General features: G+C 45.0%; 15 non-coding genes across 15 annotated transcripts; all 15 read left to right on the top strand.

Annotated features, from left to right (window-relative positions):
• Positions 1 to 75: 75 nt before the first annotated feature.
• trnam-cau (transfer RNA methionine (anticodon CAU)) lies at positions 76 to 147 on the top strand. The gene has a single exon. It is a non-coding gene; the product is annotated as a tRNA-Met (tRNA).
• Positions 148 to 824: 677 nt separating this feature from the next.
• trnam-cau (transfer RNA methionine (anticodon CAU)) lies at positions 825 to 896 on the top strand. Its single transcript has one exon. It is a non-coding gene; the product is annotated as a tRNA-Met (tRNA).
• An 873-nt stretch (positions 897 to 1,769) lies between these two features.
• On the top strand, positions 1,770 to 1,841 carry trnam-cau (transfer RNA methionine (anticodon CAU)). Its single transcript has one exon. It is a non-coding gene; the product is annotated as a tRNA-Met (tRNA).
• Positions 1,842 to 2,016: 175 nt separating this feature from the next.
• On the top strand, positions 2,017 to 2,088 carry trnam-cau (transfer RNA methionine (anticodon CAU)). Its single transcript has one exon. It is a non-coding gene; the product is annotated as a tRNA-Met (tRNA).
• An 872-nt stretch (positions 2,089 to 2,960) lies between these two features.
• Positions 2,961 to 3,032, top strand: trnam-cau (transfer RNA methionine (anticodon CAU)). Its single transcript has one exon. It is a non-coding gene; the product is annotated as a tRNA-Met (tRNA).
• A 224-nt stretch (positions 3,033 to 3,256) lies between these two features.
• On the top strand, positions 3,257 to 3,328 carry trnam-cau (transfer RNA methionine (anticodon CAU)). Its single transcript has one exon. It is a non-coding gene; the product is annotated as a tRNA-Met (tRNA).
• An 881-nt stretch (positions 3,329 to 4,209) lies between these two features.
• trnam-cau (transfer RNA methionine (anticodon CAU)) lies at positions 4,210 to 4,281 on the top strand. Its single transcript has one exon. It is a non-coding gene; the product is annotated as a tRNA-Met (tRNA).
• Positions 4,282 to 5,247: 966 nt separating this feature from the next.
• On the top strand, positions 5,248 to 5,319 carry trnam-cau (transfer RNA methionine (anticodon CAU)). The gene has a single exon. It is a non-coding gene; the product is annotated as a tRNA-Met (tRNA).
• Positions 5,320 to 5,543: 224 nt separating this feature from the next.
• Positions 5,544 to 5,615, top strand: trnam-cau (transfer RNA methionine (anticodon CAU)). The gene has a single exon. It is a non-coding gene; the product is annotated as a tRNA-Met (tRNA).
• An 881-nt stretch (positions 5,616 to 6,496) lies between these two features.
• Positions 6,497 to 6,568, top strand: trnam-cau (transfer RNA methionine (anticodon CAU)). The gene has a single exon. It is a non-coding gene; the product is annotated as a tRNA-Met (tRNA).
• A 1,118-nt stretch (positions 6,569 to 7,686) lies between these two features.
• On the top strand, positions 7,687 to 7,758 carry trnam-cau (transfer RNA methionine (anticodon CAU)). The gene has a single exon. It is a non-coding gene; the product is annotated as a tRNA-Met (tRNA).
• A 1,673-nt stretch (positions 7,759 to 9,431) lies between these two features.
• On the top strand, positions 9,432 to 9,503 carry trnam-cau (transfer RNA methionine (anticodon CAU)). Its single transcript has one exon. It is a non-coding gene; the product is annotated as a tRNA-Met (tRNA).
• Positions 9,504 to 9,678: 175 nt separating this feature from the next.
• Positions 9,679 to 9,750, top strand: trnam-cau (transfer RNA methionine (anticodon CAU)). Its single transcript has one exon. It is a non-coding gene; the product is annotated as a tRNA-Met (tRNA).
• A 2,547-nt stretch (positions 9,751 to 12,297) lies between these two features.
• trnam-cau (transfer RNA methionine (anticodon CAU)) lies at positions 12,298 to 12,369 on the top strand. Its single transcript has one exon. It is a non-coding gene; the product is annotated as a tRNA-Met (tRNA).
• A 617-nt stretch (positions 12,370 to 12,986) lies between these two features.
• Positions 12,987 to 13,058, top strand: trnam-cau (transfer RNA methionine (anticodon CAU)). The gene has a single exon. It is a non-coding gene; the product is annotated as a tRNA-Met (tRNA).
• Positions 13,059 to 16,394: the final 3,336 nt, after the last annotated feature.

Below are 16,394 nucleotides of genomic sequence, written 5' to 3'. Positions count from 1 at the left end.
GCTGTATCTCATCTAGGCTGTATCAGGAGGATGTTTAGGTAAGTGTCCACAGCTGGTTCCCCTGTTTTCTATAGCAGCAGAGTGGCGCAGCGGAAGCGTGCTGGGCCCATAACCCAGAGGTTGATGGATCGAATCCATCCTCTGCTATGATATCATTTAATTGAATCTCTTTGTTAAATTTAGCCGAGTATCCACAGCTGTATCTCGTCTAGCCTTTACCAGAAGGATGTTTAGGTGAGTATCCACAGCTGTATCCCATCTAGGCTTTATCAGCGGAATGTTCAGGTGAGTATCTACAGCTGTATCTCATCTAGGCTTTACCAGCGGAATGTTTAGTTGAGTATCTACAGCTGTATCTCATCTAGGCTTTACCAGAAGGATGTTTAGTTGAGTATCTACAGCTGTATCTCATCTAGGCTTTACCAGAAGGATGTTTAGGTGAGTGTCCACAGCTGTATCTCATCTAGTCTTTATCAGGAGGATGTTTAGGTAAGTGTCCACAGCTGGATCCCCTGTGTTTTGTAGCAGCAGAGTGGAGCAGCGGAAGCGTGTTCGGCCCTTAACCCAGAGGTCGATGGATCGAAACCATGTTCTGCTAGGATAACATTTAATTGAATATCTTTGTTAAATTTAGGTGACTGTCCACAGCTGTATCTCATCTAGGCTTTATCAGGAGGATGTTTAGGTAAGTGTCCACAGCTGTATCTCCTCTAGGCTTTACCAGCAGTAAATTTAGGTGAGTGTCCACAGCTGTATCTCATCTAGGCTTTATCAGGAGGATGTTTAGGTAAGTGTCCACAGCTGGATTCCCTGTGTTATATAGCAGCAGAGTGGCGCAGCGGAAGCGTGCTGGGCCCATAACCCAGAGGTCGATGGATCGAAACCATCCTCTGCTATGATAACATTTAATTGAATCTCTTTGTTAAATTTAGCCGAGTATCCACAGCTGTATCTCATCTAGGCTTTACCAGCGGAATGTTCAGGTGAGTATCTACAGCTGTATCTCATCTAGGCTTTACCAGCAGTAAATTTAGGTGAGTGTCCACAGCTGTATCTCATCTAGGCTTTATCAGGAGGATGTTTAGGTAAGTGTCCACAGCTGGATCCCCTGTTTTCTATACCAGCAGAGTGGCGCAGCGGAAGCGTGCTGGGCCCATAACCCAGAGGTCGATGGATCAAAACCATCCTCTGCTAGGATAACATGTAATTGAATCTCTTTGTTAAATTTAGGTGAGTATCCACAGCTGTATCCCATCTAGGCTTTATCAGCGGAATGTTCAGGTGAGTATCTACAGCTGTATCTCATCTAGGCTTTACCAGCGGAATGTTTAGTTGAGTATCTACAGCTGTATCTCATCTAGGCTTTACCAGAAGGATGTTTAGGTGAGTGTCCACAGCTGTATCTCATCTAGTCTTTATCAGGAGGATGTTTAGGTAAGTGTCCACAGCTGGATCCCCTGTGTTCTGTAGCAGCAGAGTGGAGCAGCAGAAGCGTGTTCGGCCCATAACCCAGAGGTCGATGGATCGAAACCATGTTCTGCTAGGATAACATTTAATTGAATATCTTTGTTAAATTTAGGTGACTGTCCACAGCTGTATCTCATCTAGGCTTTATCAGGAGGATGTTTAGGTAAGTGTCCCTAGCTGTATCTCCTCTAGGCTTTACCAGCAGTAAATTTAGGTGAGTGTCCACAGCTGTATCTCATCTAGGCTTTATCAGGAGGATGTTTAGGTAAGTGTCCACAGCTGGGTCCCCCGTTTTCTGTCACAGCAGAGTGGCGCAGCGGAAGCGTGCTGGGCCCATAACCCAGAGGTCGATGGATCGAAACCATCCTCTGCTAGGATAACATTTAATTGAATCTCTTTGTTAAATTTAGGTGAGTATCCACAGCTGTATCTCATCTAGGCTTTACCAGCAGTAAATTTAGGTGAGTGTCCACAGCTGTATCTCATCTAGGCTTTATCAGGAGGATGTTTAGGTAAGTGTCCACAGCTGGATTCCCTGTGTTATATAGCAGCAGAGTGGCGCAGCGGAAGCGTGCTGGGCCCATAACCCAGAGGTCGATGGATCGAAACCATCCTCTGCTATGATAACATTTAATTGAATCTCTTTGTTAAATTTAGCCGAGTATCCACAGCTGTATCTCATCTAGGCTTTACCAGCGGAATGTTCAGGTGAGTATCTACAGCTGTATCTCATCTAGGCTCTACCAGCAGGTGAGTATCTACAGTTGTATCTCATCTAGGCTTTACCAGCGGAATGTTCAGGTGAGTATCCACAGCTGTATCTCATCTAGGCTTTACCAGCAGTAAATTTAGGTGAGTGTCCACAGCTGTATCTCATCTAGGCTTTATCAGGAGGATGTTTAGGTAAGTGTCCACAGCTGGATCCCCTGTTTTCTATACCAGCAGAGTGGCGCAGCGGAAGCGTGCTGGGCCCATAACCCGGAGGTCGATGGATCAAAACCATCCTCTGCTAGGATAACATGTAATTGAATCTCTTTGTTAAATTTAGGTGAGTATCCACAGCTGTATCTCATCTAGGCTTTGTCAGCGGAATGTTCAGGTGAGTATCTACAGCTGTATCTCATCTAGGCTTTACCAGCGGAATGTTTAGTTGAGTATCTACAGCTGTATCTCATCTAGGCTTTACCAGAAGGATGTTTAGGTGAGTGTCCACAGCTGTATCTCATCTAGGCTTTACCAGCAGTAAATTTAGTTGAGTGTCCACAGCTGTATCTCATCTAGGCTTTACCAGCGGAATGTTCAGGTGAGTATCTACAGCTGTATCTCATTTAGGCTTTACCAGAAGGATGTTTAGGTGAGTATCCACAGCTGTATCTCATCTAGGCTTTACCAGCAGTAAATTTAGGTGAGTGTCCACAGCTGTATCTCATCTAGGCTTTATCAGGAGGATGTTTAGGTAAGTGTCCACAGCTGGATCCCCTCTTTTCTATAGCAGCAGAGTGGCGCAGCGGAAGCGTGCTGGGCCCATAACCCAGAGGTCGATGGATCGAAACCATCCTCTGCTAGGATAACATTTAATTGAATCTCTTTGTTAAATTTAGTTGAGTATCTACACCTGTATCTCATCTAGGCTCTACCAGCAGGATTTTTAGTTGTGTCCACAGCTGTATCTCATCTAGGCTTTACCAGCAGTAAATTTAGGTGAGTATCCACAGCTGTATCTCATCTAGGCTGTATCAGGAGGATGTTTAGGTAAGTGTCCACAGCTGGTTCCCCTGTTTTCTATAGCAGCAGAGTGGCGCAGCGGAAGCGTGCTGGGCCCATAACCCAGAGGTCGATGGATCGAAACCATCCTCTGCTATGATATCATTTAATTGAATCTCTTTGTTAAATTTAGCCGAGTATCCACAGCTGTATCTCATCTAGGCTTTACCAGCGGATTGTTCAGGTGAGTATCTACAGCTGTATCTCGTCTAGCCTTTACCAGAAGGATGTTTAGGTGAGTATCTACAGCTGGATCTCGTCTAGGCTTTACCAGCAGAATGTTTAGTTGAGTATCTACAGCTGTATCTCATCTAGGCGTTACCAGCGGAATGTTTAGTTGAGTATCTACAGCTGTATCTCATCTAGGCTATACCAGAAGGATGTTTAGGTGAGTATCCACAGCTGTATCCCATCTAGGCTTTACCAGCGGAATGTTCAGGTGAGTATCTACAGCTGTATCTCATCTAGGCTTTACCAGCGGAATGTTTAGTTGAGTATCTACAGCTGTATCTCATCTAGGCTTTACCAGAAGGATGTTTAGTTGAGTATCTACAGCTGTATCTCATCTAGGCTTTACCAGAAGGATGTTTAGGTGAGTGTCCACAGCTGTATCTCATCTAGTCTTTATCAGGAGGATGTTTAGGTAAGTGTCCACAGCTGGATCCCCTGTTTTCTATAGCAGCAGAGTGGAGCAGCGGAAGCGTGTTCGGCCCATAACCCAGAGTTCGATGGATCGAAACCATGTTCTGCTAGGATAACATTTAATTGAATATCTTTGTTAAATTTAGGTGACTGTCCACAGCTGTATCTCATCTAGGCTTTATCAGGAGGATGTTTAGGTAAGTGTACACAGCTGTATCTCCTCTAGGCTTTACCAGCAGTAAATTTAGGTGAGTGTCCACAGCTGTATCTCATCTAGGCTTTATCAGGAGGATGTTTAGGTAAGTGTCCACAGCTGGGTCCCCCGTTTTCTGTCACAGCAGAGTGGCGCAGCGGAAGCGTGCTGGGCCCATAACCCAGAGGTCGATGGATCGAAACCATCCTCTGCTAGGATAACATTTAATTGAATCTCTTTGTTAAATTTAGGTGAGTATCCACAGCTGTGTCTCATCTAGGCTTTACCAGCAGTAAATTTAGGTGAGTGTCCACAGCTGTATCTCATCTAGGCTTTATCAGGAGGATGTTTAGGTAAGTGTCCACAGCTGGATTCCCTGTGTTATATAGCAGCAGAGTGGCGCAGCGGAAGCGTGCTTGTCCCATAACCCAGAGGTCGATAGATCGAAACCATCCTCTGCTATGATAACATTTAATTGAATCTCTTTGTTAAATTTAGCCGAGTATCCACAGCTGTATCTCATCTAGGCTTTACCAGCGGAATGTTCAGGTGAGTATCTACAGCTGTATCTCATCTAGGCTCTACCAGCAGGTGAGTATCTACAGTTGTATCTCATCTAGGCTTTACCAGCGGAATGTTCAGGTGAGTATCTACAGCTGTATCTCATCTAGGCTATACCAGAAGGATGTTTAGGTGAGTATCCACAGCTGTATCTCATCTAGGCTTTACCAGCAGTAAATTTAGGTGAGTGTCCACAGCTGTATCTCATCTAGGCTTTATCAGGAGGATGTTTAGGTAAGTGTCCACAGCTGGATCCCCTGTTTTCTATACCAGCAGAGTGGCGCAGCGGAAGCGTGCTGGGCCCATAACCCAGAGGTCGATGGATCGAAAACATCCTCTGCTAGGATAACATTTAATTGAATCTCTTTGTTAAATTTAGGTGAGTATCCACAGCTGTATCTCATCTAGGCTTTACCAGCGGAATGTTCAGGTGAGTATCTACAGCTGTATCTCATTTATGCTTTACCAGAAGGATGTTTAGGTGAGTATCCACAGCTGTATCTCATCTAGGCTTTACCAGCAGTAAATTTAGGTGAGTGTCCACAGCTGTATCTCATCTAGGCTTTATCAGGAGGATGTTTAGGTAAGTGTCCACAGCTGGATCCCCTCTTTTCTATAGCAGCAGAGTGGCGCAGCGGAAGCGTGCTGGGCCCATAACCCAGAGGTCGATGGATCGAAACCATCCTCTGCTAGGATAACATTTAATTGAATCTCTTTGTTAAATTTAGTTGAGTATCTACACCTGTATCTCATCTAGGCTCTACCAGCAGGATTTTTAGTTGTGTCCACAGCTGTATCTCATCTAGGCTTTACCAGCAGTAAATTTCGGTGAGTATCCACAGCTGTATCTCATCTAGGCTGTATCAGGAGGATGTTTAGGTAAGTGTCCACAGCTGGTTCCCCTGTTTTCTATAGCAGCAGAGTGGCGCAGCGGAAGCGTGCTGGGCCCATAACCCAGAGGTCGATGGATCGAAACCATCCTCTGCTATGATATCATTTAATTGAATCTCTTTGTTAAATTTAGCCGAGTATCCACAGCTGTATCTCATCTAGGCTTTACCAGCGGATTGTTCAGGTGAGTATCTACAGCTGTATCTCGTCTAGCCTTTACCAGAAGGATGTTTAGGTGAGTATCTACAGCTGGATCTCGTCTAGGCTTTACCAGCAGAATGTTTAGTTGAGTATCTACAGCTGTATCTCATCTAGGCGTTACCAGCGGAATGTTTAGTTGAGTATCTACAGCTGTATCTCATCTAGGCTATACCAGAAGGATGTTTAGGTGAGTATCCACAGCTGTATCCCATCTAGGCTTTACCAGCGGAATGTTCAGGTGAGTATCTACAGCTGTATCTCATCTAGGCTTTACCAGCGGAATGTTTAGTTGAGTATCTACAGCTGTATCTCATCTAGGCTTTACCAGAAGGATGTTTAGTTGAGTATCTACAGCTGTATCTCATCTAGGCTTTACCAGAAGGATGTTTAGGTGAGTTTCCACAGCTGTATCTCATCTAGTCTTTATCAGGAGGATGTTTAGGTAAGTGTCCATAGCTGGATCCCCTGTTTTCTATAGCAGCAGAGTGGAGCAGCGGAAGCGTGTTCGGCCCATAACCCAGAGTTCGATGGATCGAAACCATGTTCTGCTAGGATAACATTTAATTGAATATCTTTGTTAAATTTAGGTGACTGTCCACAGCTGTATCTCATCTAGGCTTTATCAGGAGGATGTTTAGGTAAGTGTCCACAGCTGTATCTCCTCTAGGCTTTACCAGCAGTAAATTTAGGTGAGTGTCCACAGCTGTATCTCATCTAGGCTTTATCAGGAGGATGTTTAGGTAAGTGTCCACAGCTGGGTCCCCCGTTTTCTGTCACAGCAGAGTGGCGCAGCGGAAGCGTGCTGGGCCCATAACCCAGAGGTCGATGGATCGAAACCATCCTCTGCTATGATAACATTTAATTGAATCTCTTTGTTAAATTTAGCCGAGTATCCACAGCTGTATCTCATCTAGGCTTTACCAGCGGAATGTTCAGGTGAGTATCTACAGCTGTATCTCATCTAGGCTATACCAGAAGGATGTTTAGGTGAGTATCCACAGCTGTATCTCATCTAGGCTTTACCAGCAGTAAATTTAGGAGAGTGTCCACAGCTGTATCTCATCTAGGCTTTATCAGGAGGATGTTTAGGTAAGTGTCCACAGCTGGATCCCCTGTTTTCTATACCAGCAGAGTGGCGCAGCGGAAGCGTGCTGGGCCCATAACCCAGAGGTCGATGGATCAAAACCATCCTCTGCTAGGATAACATGTAATTGAATCTCTTTGTTAAATTTAGGTGAGTATCCACAGCTGTATCTCATCTAGGCTTTGTCAGCGGAATGTTCAGGTGAGTATCTACAGCTGTATCTCAGCTAGGCTTTACCAGCGGAATGTTTAGTTGAGTATCTACAGCTGTATCTCATCTAGGCTTTACCAGAAGGATGTTTAGGTGAGTGTCCACAGCTGTATCTCATCTAGTCTTTATCAGGAGGATGTTTAGGTAAGTGTCCATAGCTGGATCCCCTGTTTTCTATAGCAGCAGAGTGGAGCAGCGGAAGCGTGTTCGGCCCATAACCCAGAGTTCGATGGATCGAAACCATGTTCTGCTAGGATAACATTTAATTGAATATCTTTGTTAAATTTAGGTGAGTGTCCACAGCTGTATCTCATCTAGGCTTTATCAGGAGGATGTTTAGGTAAGTGTCCACAGCTGGATCCCCTCTTTTCTATAGCAGCAGAGTGGCGCAGCGGAGGCGTGCTGGGCCCATAACCCAGAGGTCGATGGATCGAAACCATCCTCTGCTAGGATAACATTTAATTGAATCTCTTTGTTAAATTTAGTTGCGTTTCTACACCTGTATCTCATCTAGGCTCTACCAGCAGGATTTTTAGTTGTGTCCACAGCTGTATCTCATCTAGGCTTTACCAGCAGTAAATTTAGGTGAGTATCCACAGCTGTATCTCATCTAGGCTGTATCAGGAGGATGTTTAGGTAAGTGTCCACAGCTGGTTCCCCTGTTTTCTATAGCAGCAGAGTGGCGCAGCGGAAGCGTGCTGGGCCCATAACCCAGAGGTTGATGGATCGAATCCATCCTCTGCTATGATATCATTTAATTGAATCTCTTTGTTAAATTTAGCCGAGTATCCACAGCTGTATCTCGTCTAGCCTTTACCAGAAGGATGTTTAGGTGAGTATCCACAGCTGTATCCCATCTAGGCTTTATCAGCGGAATGTTCAGGTGAGTATCTACAGCTGTATCTCATCTAGGCTTTACCAGCGGAATGTTTAGTTGAGTATCTACAGCTGTATCTCATCTAGGCTTTACCAGAAGGATGTTTAGTTGAGTATCTACAGCTGTATCTCATCTAGGCTTTACCAGAAGGATGTTTAGGTGAGTGTCCACAGCTGTATCTCATCTAGTCTTTATCAGGAGGATGTTTAGGTAAGTGTCCACAGCTGGATCCCCTGTGTTTTGTAGCAGCAGAGTGGAGCAGCGGAAGCGTGTTCGGCCCTTAACCCAGAGGTCGATGGATCGAAACCATGTTCTGCTAGGATAACATTTAATTGAATATCTTTGTTAAATTTAGGTGACTGTCCACAGCTGTATCTCATCTAGGCTTTATCAGGAGGATGTTTAGGTAAGTGTCCACAGCTGTATCTCCTCTAGGCTTTACCAGCAGTAAATTTAGGTGAGTGTCCACAGCTGTATCTCATCTAGGCTTTATCAGGAGGATGTTTAGGTAAGTGTCCACAGCTGGATTCCCTGTGTTATATAGCAGCAGAGTGGCGCAGCGGAAGCGTGCTAGGCCCATAACCCAGAGGTCGATGGATCGAAACCATCCTCTGCTATGATAACATTTAATTGAATCTCTTTGTTAAATTTAGCCGAGTATCCACAGCTGTATCTCATCTAGGCTTTACCAGCGGAATGTTCAGGTGAGTATCTACAGCTGTATCTCATCTAGGCTATACCAGAAGGATGTTTAGGTGAGTATCCACAGCTGTATCTCATCTAGGCTTTACCAGCAGTAAATTTAGGTGAGTGTCCACAGCTGTATCTCATCTAGGCTTTATCAGGAGGATGTTTAGGTAAGTGTCCACAGCTGGATCCCCTGTTTTCTATACCAGCAGAGTGGCGCAGCGGAAGCGTGCTGGGCCCATAACCCAGAGGTCGATGGATCAAAACCATCCTCTGCTAGGATAACATGTAATTGAATCTCTTTGTTAAATTTAGGTGAGTATCCACAGCTGTATCCCATCTAGGCTTTATCAGCGGAATGTTCAGGTGAGTATCTACAGCTGTATCTCATCTAGGCTTTACCAGCGGAATGTTTAGTTGAGTATCTACAGCTGTATCTCATCTAGGCTTTACCAGAAGGATGTTTAGGTGAGTGTCCACAGCTGTATCTCATCTAGTCTTTATCAGGAGGATGTTTAGGTAAGTGTCCACAGCTGGATCCCCTGTGTTCTGTAGCAGCAGAGTGGAGCAGCAGAAGCGTGTTCGGCCCATAACCCAGAGGTCGATGGATCGAAACCATGTTCTGCTAGGATAACATTTAATTGAATATCTTTGTTAAATTTAGGTGACTGTCCACAGCTGTATCTCATCTAGGCTTTATCAGGAGGATGTTTAGGTAAGTGTCCCTAGCTGTATCTCCTCTAGGCTTTACCAGCAGTAAATTTAGGTGAGTGTCCACAGCTGTATCTCATCTAGGCTTTATCAGGAGGATGTTTAGGTAAGTGTCCACAGCTGGGTCCCCCGTTTTCTGTCACAGCAGAGTGGCGCAGCGGAAGCGTGCTGGGCCCATAACCCAGAGGTCGATGGATCGAAACCATCCTCTGCTAGGATAACATTTAATTGAATCTCTTTGTTAAATTTAGGTGAGTATCCACAGCTGTATCTCATCTAGGCTTTACCAGCAGTAAATTTAGGTGAGTGTCCACAGCTGTATCTCATCTAGGCTTTATCAGGAGGATGTTTAGGTAAGTGTCCACAGCTGGATTCCCTGTGTTATATAGCAGCAGAGTGGCGCAGCGGAAGCGTGCTGGGCCCATAACCCAGAGGTCGATGGATCGAAACCATCCTCTGCTATGATAACATTTAATTGAATCTCTTTGTTAAATTTAGCCGAGTATCCACAGCTGTATCTCATCTAGGCTTTACCAGCGGAATGTTCAGGTGAGTATCTACAGCTGTATCTCATCTAGGCTCTACCAGCAGGTGAGTATCTACAGTTGTATCTCATCTAGGCTTTACCAGCGGAATGTTCAGGTGAGTATCCACAGCTGTATCTCATCTAGGCTTTACCAGCAGTAAATTTAGGTGAGTGTCCACAGCTGTATCTCATCTAGGCTTTATCAGGAGGATGTTTAGGTAAGTGTCCACAGCTGGATCCCCTGTTTTCTATACCAGCAGAGTGGCGCAGCGGAAGCGTGCTGGGCCCATAACCCAGAGGTCGATGAATCGAAAACATCCTCTGCTAGGATAACATTTAATTGAATATCTTTGTTAAATTTAGGTGACTGTCCACAGCTGTATCTCATCTAGGCTTTATCAGGAGGATGTTTAGGTAAGTGTCCACAACTGTATCTCCTCTAGGCTTTACCAGCAGTAAATTTAGGTGAGTGTCCACAGCTGTATCTCATCTAGGCTTTATCAGGAGGATGTTTAGGTAAGTGTCCACAGCTGGATCCCCTGTTTTCTATACCAGCAGAGTGGCGCAGCGGAAGCGTGCTGGGCCCATAACCCAGAGGTCGATGGATCGAAAACATCCAGCGGCTTTACCAGCGGATTGTTCAGGTGAGTATCTACAGCTGTATCTCGTCTAGCCTTTACCAGAAGGATGTTTAGGTGAGTATCTACAGCTGGATCTTGTCTAGGCTTTACCAGCAGAATGTTCAGGTGAGTATCTACAGCTGTATCTCATCTAGGCTTTACCAGCGGAATGTTTAGTTGAGTATCTACAGTTGTATCTCATCTAGGCTTTACCAGAAGGATGTTTAGGTGAGTATCCACAGCTGTATCTCATCTAGGCTTTACCAGCAGTAAATTTAGGTGAGTGTCCACAGCTGTATCTCATCTAGGCTTTATCAGGAGGATGTTTAGGTAAGTGTCCACAGCTGGATCCCCTGTTTTCTATACCAGCAGAGTGGCGCAGCGGAAGCGTGCTGGGCCCATAACCCAGAGGTCGATGAATCGAAAACATCCTCTGCTAGGATAACATTTAATTGAATCTCTTTGTTAAATTTAGTTGAGTATCTACACCTGTATCTCATCTAGGCTCTACCAGCAGGATTTTTAGTTGTGTCAACAGCTGTATCTCATCTAGGCTTTACCAGCAGTAAATTTAGGTGAGTATCCACAGCTGTATCTCATCTAGGCTGTATCAGGAGGATGTTTAGGTTAGTGTCCACAGCTGGTTCCCCTGTTTTCTATAGCAGCAGAGTGGGGCAGCGGAAGCGTGCTGGGGCCATAACCCAGAGGTCGATGGATCGAAACCATCCTCTGCTATGATAACATTTGATTGAATCTCTTTGTTAAATTTAGCCGAGTATCCACAGCTGTATCTCATCTAGGCTTTACCAGCGGATTGTTCAGGTGAGTATCTACAGCTGTATCTCCTCTAGCCTTTACCAGAAGGATGTTTAGGTGAGTATCTACAGCTGGATCTCGTCTAGGCTTTACCAGCAGAATGTTTAGTTGAGTATCTACAGCTGTATCTCATCTAGGCGTTACCAGAAGGATGTTTAGGTGAGTATCCACAGCTGTATCCCATCTAGGCTTTACCAGCGGAATGTTCAGGTGAGTATCTACAGCTGTATCTCATCTAGGCTTTACCAGCGGAATGTTTAGTTGAGTATCTACAGCTGTATCTCATCTAGGCTTTACCAGAAGGATGTTTAGGTGAGTGTCCACAGCTGTATCTCATCTAGGCTTTACCAGCAGTAAATTTAGGTGAGTGTCCACAGCTGTATCTCATCTAGGCTTTATCAGGAGGATGTTTAGGTAAGTGTCCACAGCTGGATCCCCTGTTTTCTATACCAGCAGAGTGGCGCAGCGGAAGCGTGCTGGGCCCATAACCCAGAGGTCGATGGATCAAAACCATCCTCTGCTAGGATAACATGTAATTGAATCTCTTTGTTAAATTTAGGTGAGTATCCACAGCTGTATCTCATCTAGGCTTTATCAGCGGAATGTTCAGGTGAGTATCTACAGCTGTATCTCATCTAGGCTTTACCAGCGGAATGTTTAGTTGAGTATCTACAGTTGTATCTCATCTAGGCTTTACCAGAAGGATGTTTAGGTGAGTGTCCACAGCTGTATCTCAATTAGGCTTTACCAGCAGTAAATTTAGGTGAGTGTCCACAGCTGTATCTCATCAAGGCTTTATCAGGAGGATGTTTAGGTAAGTGTCCACAGCTGGATCCCCTGTTTTCTATAGCAGCAGAGTGGAGCAGCGGAAGCGTGTTCGGCCCATAACCCAGAGGTCGATGGATCGAAACCATGTTCTGCTAGGATAACATTTAATTGAATATCTTTGTTAAATTTAGGTGACTGTCCACAGCTGTATCTCATCTAGGCTTTATCAGGAGGATGTTTAGGTAAGTGTCCACAGCTGGGTCCCCCGTTTTCTGTCACAGCAGAGTGGCGCAGCGGAAGCGTGCTGGGCCCATAACCCAGAGGTCGATGGATCGAAACCATCCTCTGCTAGGATAATATTTAATTGGATCTCTTTGTTATATTTAGGTGAGTATCCACAGCTGTATCTCATCTAGGCTTTACCAGCAGTAAATTTAGGTGAGTGTCCACAGCTGTATCTCATCTAGGCTTTATCAGGAGGATGTTTAGGTAAGTGTCCACAGCTGGATTCCCTGTGTTATATAGCAGCAGAGTGGCGCAGCGGAAGCGTGCTGGGCCCATACCCCAGAGGTCGATGGATCGAAACCATCCTCTGCTATGATAACATTTAATTGAATCTCTTTGTTAAATTTAGCCGAGTATCCACAGCTGTATCTCATCTAGGCTTTACCAGCGGAATGTTCAGGTGAGTATCTACAGCTGTATCTCATCTAGGCTCTACCAGCAGGTGAGTATCTACAGTTGTATCTCATCTAGGCTTTACCAGCGGAATGTTCAGGTGAGTATTTACAGTTGTATCTCATCTAGGCTATACCAGAAGGATGTTTAGGTGAGTATCCACAGCTGTATCTCATCTAGGCTTTACCAGCAGTAAATTTAGGTGAGTATCCACAGCTGTATCTCATCTAGGCTGTATCAGGAGGATGTTTAGGTAAGTGTCCACAGCTGGTTCCCCTGTTTTCTATAGCAGCAGAGTGGCGCAGCGGAAGCGTGCTGGGCCCATAACCCAGAGGTCGATGGATCGAAACCATCCTCTGCTATGATAACATTTAATTGAATCTCTTTGTTAAATTTAGCCGAGTATCCACAGCTGTATCTCATCTAGGCTTTACCAGCGGATTGTTCAGGTGAGTATCTACAGCTGTATCTCGTCTAGCCTTTACCAGAAGGATGTTTAGGTGAGTATCTACAGCTGGATCTCGTCTAGGCTTTACCAGCGGAATGTTTAGTTGAGTATCTACAGCTGTATCTCATCTAGGCGTTACCAGCGGAATGTTTAGTTGAGTATCTACAGCTGTATCTCATCTAGGCTATACCAGAAGGATGTTTAGGTGAGTATCCACAGCTGTATCTCATCTAGGCTCTACCAGCAGGATTTTTAGGTAAGTGTCCACAGCTGTATCTCATCCAGGCTTTACCAGCAGTAAATTTAGCCGAGTATCCACAGCTGTATCTCATCTAGGCTTTACCAGCGGATTGTTCAGGTGAGTATCTACAGCTGTATCTCGTCTAGCCTTTACCAGAAGGATGTTTAGGTGAGTATCTACAGCTGGATCTCGTCTAGGCTTTACCAGCGGAATGTTTAGTTGAGTATCTACAGCTGTATCTCATCTAGGCGTTACCAGCGGAATGTTTAGTTGAGTATCTACAGCTGTATCTCATCTAGGCTATACCAGAAGGATGTTTAGGTGAGTATCCACAGCTGTATCTCATCTAGGCTCTACCAGCAGGATTTTTAGGTAAGTGTCCACAGCTGTATCTCATCCAGGCTTTACCAGCAGTAAATTTAGCCGAGTATCCACAGCTGTATCTCATCTAGGCTTTACCAGCGGATTGTTCAGGTGAGTATCTACAGCTGTATCTCGTCTAGCCTTTACCAGAAGGATGTTTAGGTGAGTATCTACAGCTGGATCTCGTCTAGGCTTTACCAGCGGAATGTTTAGTTGAGTATCTACAGCTGTATCTCATCTAGGCGTTACCAGCAGTAAATTTAGGTGAGTATCCACAGCTGTATCTCACCTAGGCTTTACCAGAAGGATGTTTAGGTGAGTATCCACAGCTGTATCTCATCTAGGCTCTACCAGCAGGATTTTTAGGTGAGGGTCCACAGCTGTATCTCATCTAGGCTTTACCAGCGGAATGTTCAGGTGAGTATCTACAGCTGTATCTCATCTACGCTTTACCAGCGGAATGTTTAGTTGAGTATCTACAGCTGTATCTCATCTAGGCTATACCAGAAGGATGTTTAGGTGAGTATCCACAACTGTATCCCATCTAGGCTCTACCAGCAGGATTTTTAGGTAAGTGTCCACAGCTGGATCCCCTGTTTTCTATAGCAGCAGAGTGGAGCAGCGGAAGCGTGTTCGGCCCATAACCCAGAGGTTGATGCATCGAAACCATCCTCTGCTAGGATAACATTTAATTGAATCTCTTTGTTAAATTTAGGTGAGTATCCACAGCTGTATCTCATCTAGGCTTTACCAGAAGGATGTTTAGTTGAGTATCTACAGCTGTATCTCATCTAGGCTTTACCAGAAGGATGTTTAGGTGAGTGTCCACAGCTGTATCTCATCTAGGCTTTATCAGGAGGATGTTTAGGTAAGTGTCCACAGCTGGATCCCCTGTTTTCAATAGCGGCAGAGTGGCGCAGCGGAAGCGTGCTGGGCCCATAACCCAGAGGTCGATGGATCGAAACCATGTTCTGCTAGGATAACATTTATTTGAATCTCTTTGTTAAATTTAGGTGAGTGTCCACAGCTGTATCTCATCTAGGCTTTATCAGGAGGATGTTTAGGTAAGTGTCCACAGCTGTATCTCATCTAGGCTATACCAGAAGGATGTTTAGGTGAGTATCCACAGCTGTATCTCATCTAGGCTTTACCAGCAGTAAATTTAGGTGAGTGTCCACAGCTGTATCTCATCTAGGCTTTACCAGCGTAATGTTCCGGTGAGTATCTACAGCTGTATCTCGTCTAGGCTTTACCGGAAGGATGTTTAGGTGACTATCCACAGCTGTATCTCTTCTAGGCTTTACCAGCGGAATGTTCAGGTGAGTATCTACAGCTGTATCTCATCTAGGCTTTACCAGCGGAATGTTCAGGTGAGTATCTACAGCTGTATCTCATCTAGGCTTTACCAGTGGAATGTTCAGTTGAGTATCTACAGCTGTATCTCATCTAGGCTTTACCAGAAGGATGTTTAGGTGAGTGTCCACAGCTGGATCCAGCGTTTTCTGTAACAGCAGAGTGGCGCAGCGGAAGTGTGCTGGGCCCATAACCCAGAGGTCGATGGACCGAAACAATCCTCCGCTAGGATAACATTTAATTGAATCTCTTTGTTAAATTTAGGTGAGTATCCACAGCTGTATCTCATCTAGGCTTTACCAGCAGTAAATTTAGGCGAGTATCCACAGCTGTATCTCATCTAGGCTGTATCAGTATAATGTTTAGGTAAGTGTCCACAGCTGGATCTCGTCTAGGCTTTACCAGCGGAATGTCTAGGTGAGTGTCCACAGCTGTATCTCATCTAGGCTTTACCAGAAGGATGTTTAGGTGAGTGTCCACAGCTGTATCTCATCTAGTCTTTATCAGGAGGATGTTTAGGTAAGTGTCCACAGCTGGATCCCCTGTTTTCTATAGCAGCAGAGTGGAGCAGTGGAAGCGTGTTCGGCCCATAACCCAGAGGTCGATGGATCGAAACCATGTTCTGCTAGGATAACATTTAATTGAATATCTTTGTTAAATTTAGGTGACTGTCCACAGCTGTATCTCATCTAGGCTTTATCAGGAGGATGTTTAGGTAAGTGTCCACAACTGTATCTCCTCTAGGCTTTACCAGCAGTAAATTTAGGTGAGTGTCCACAGCTGTATCTCATCTAGGCTTTATCAGGAGGATGTTTAGGTAAGTGTCCACAGCTGGATCCCCTGTTTTCTATACCAGCAGAGTGGCGCAGCGGAAGCGTGCTGGGCCCATAACCCAGAGGTCGATGGATCGAAAACATCCAGCGGCTTTACCAGCGGATTGTTCAGGTGAGTATCTACAGCTGTATCTCGTCTAGCCTTTACCAGAAGGATGTTTAGGTGAGTATCTACAGCTGGATCTTGTCTAGGCTTTACCAGCAGAATGTTCAGGTGAGTATCTACAGCTGTATCTCATCTAGGCTTTACCAGCGGAATGTTTAGTTGAGTATCTACAGTTGTATCTCATCTAGGCTTTACCAGAAGGATGTTTAGGTGAGTATCCACAGCTGTATCTCATCTAGGCTTTACCAGCAGTAAATTTAGGTGAGTGTCCACAGCTGTATCTCATCTAGGCTTTATCAGGAGGATGTTTAGGTAAGTGTCCACAGCTGGATCCCCTGTTTTCTATACCAGCAG

Source organism: Danio aesculapii, chromosome 23, assembly GCF_903798145.1.
Source record: "Danio aesculapii chromosome 23, fDanAes4.1, whole genome shotgun sequence".
In the NCBI taxonomy this organism is placed as follows: domain Eukaryota; kingdom Metazoa; phylum Chordata; class Actinopteri; order Cypriniformes; family Danionidae; genus Danio; species Danio aesculapii.
The sequence above is the reverse complement of the archived record's forward strand: the minus strand, read 5'-3'. Positions and strand labels throughout refer to the sequence as shown.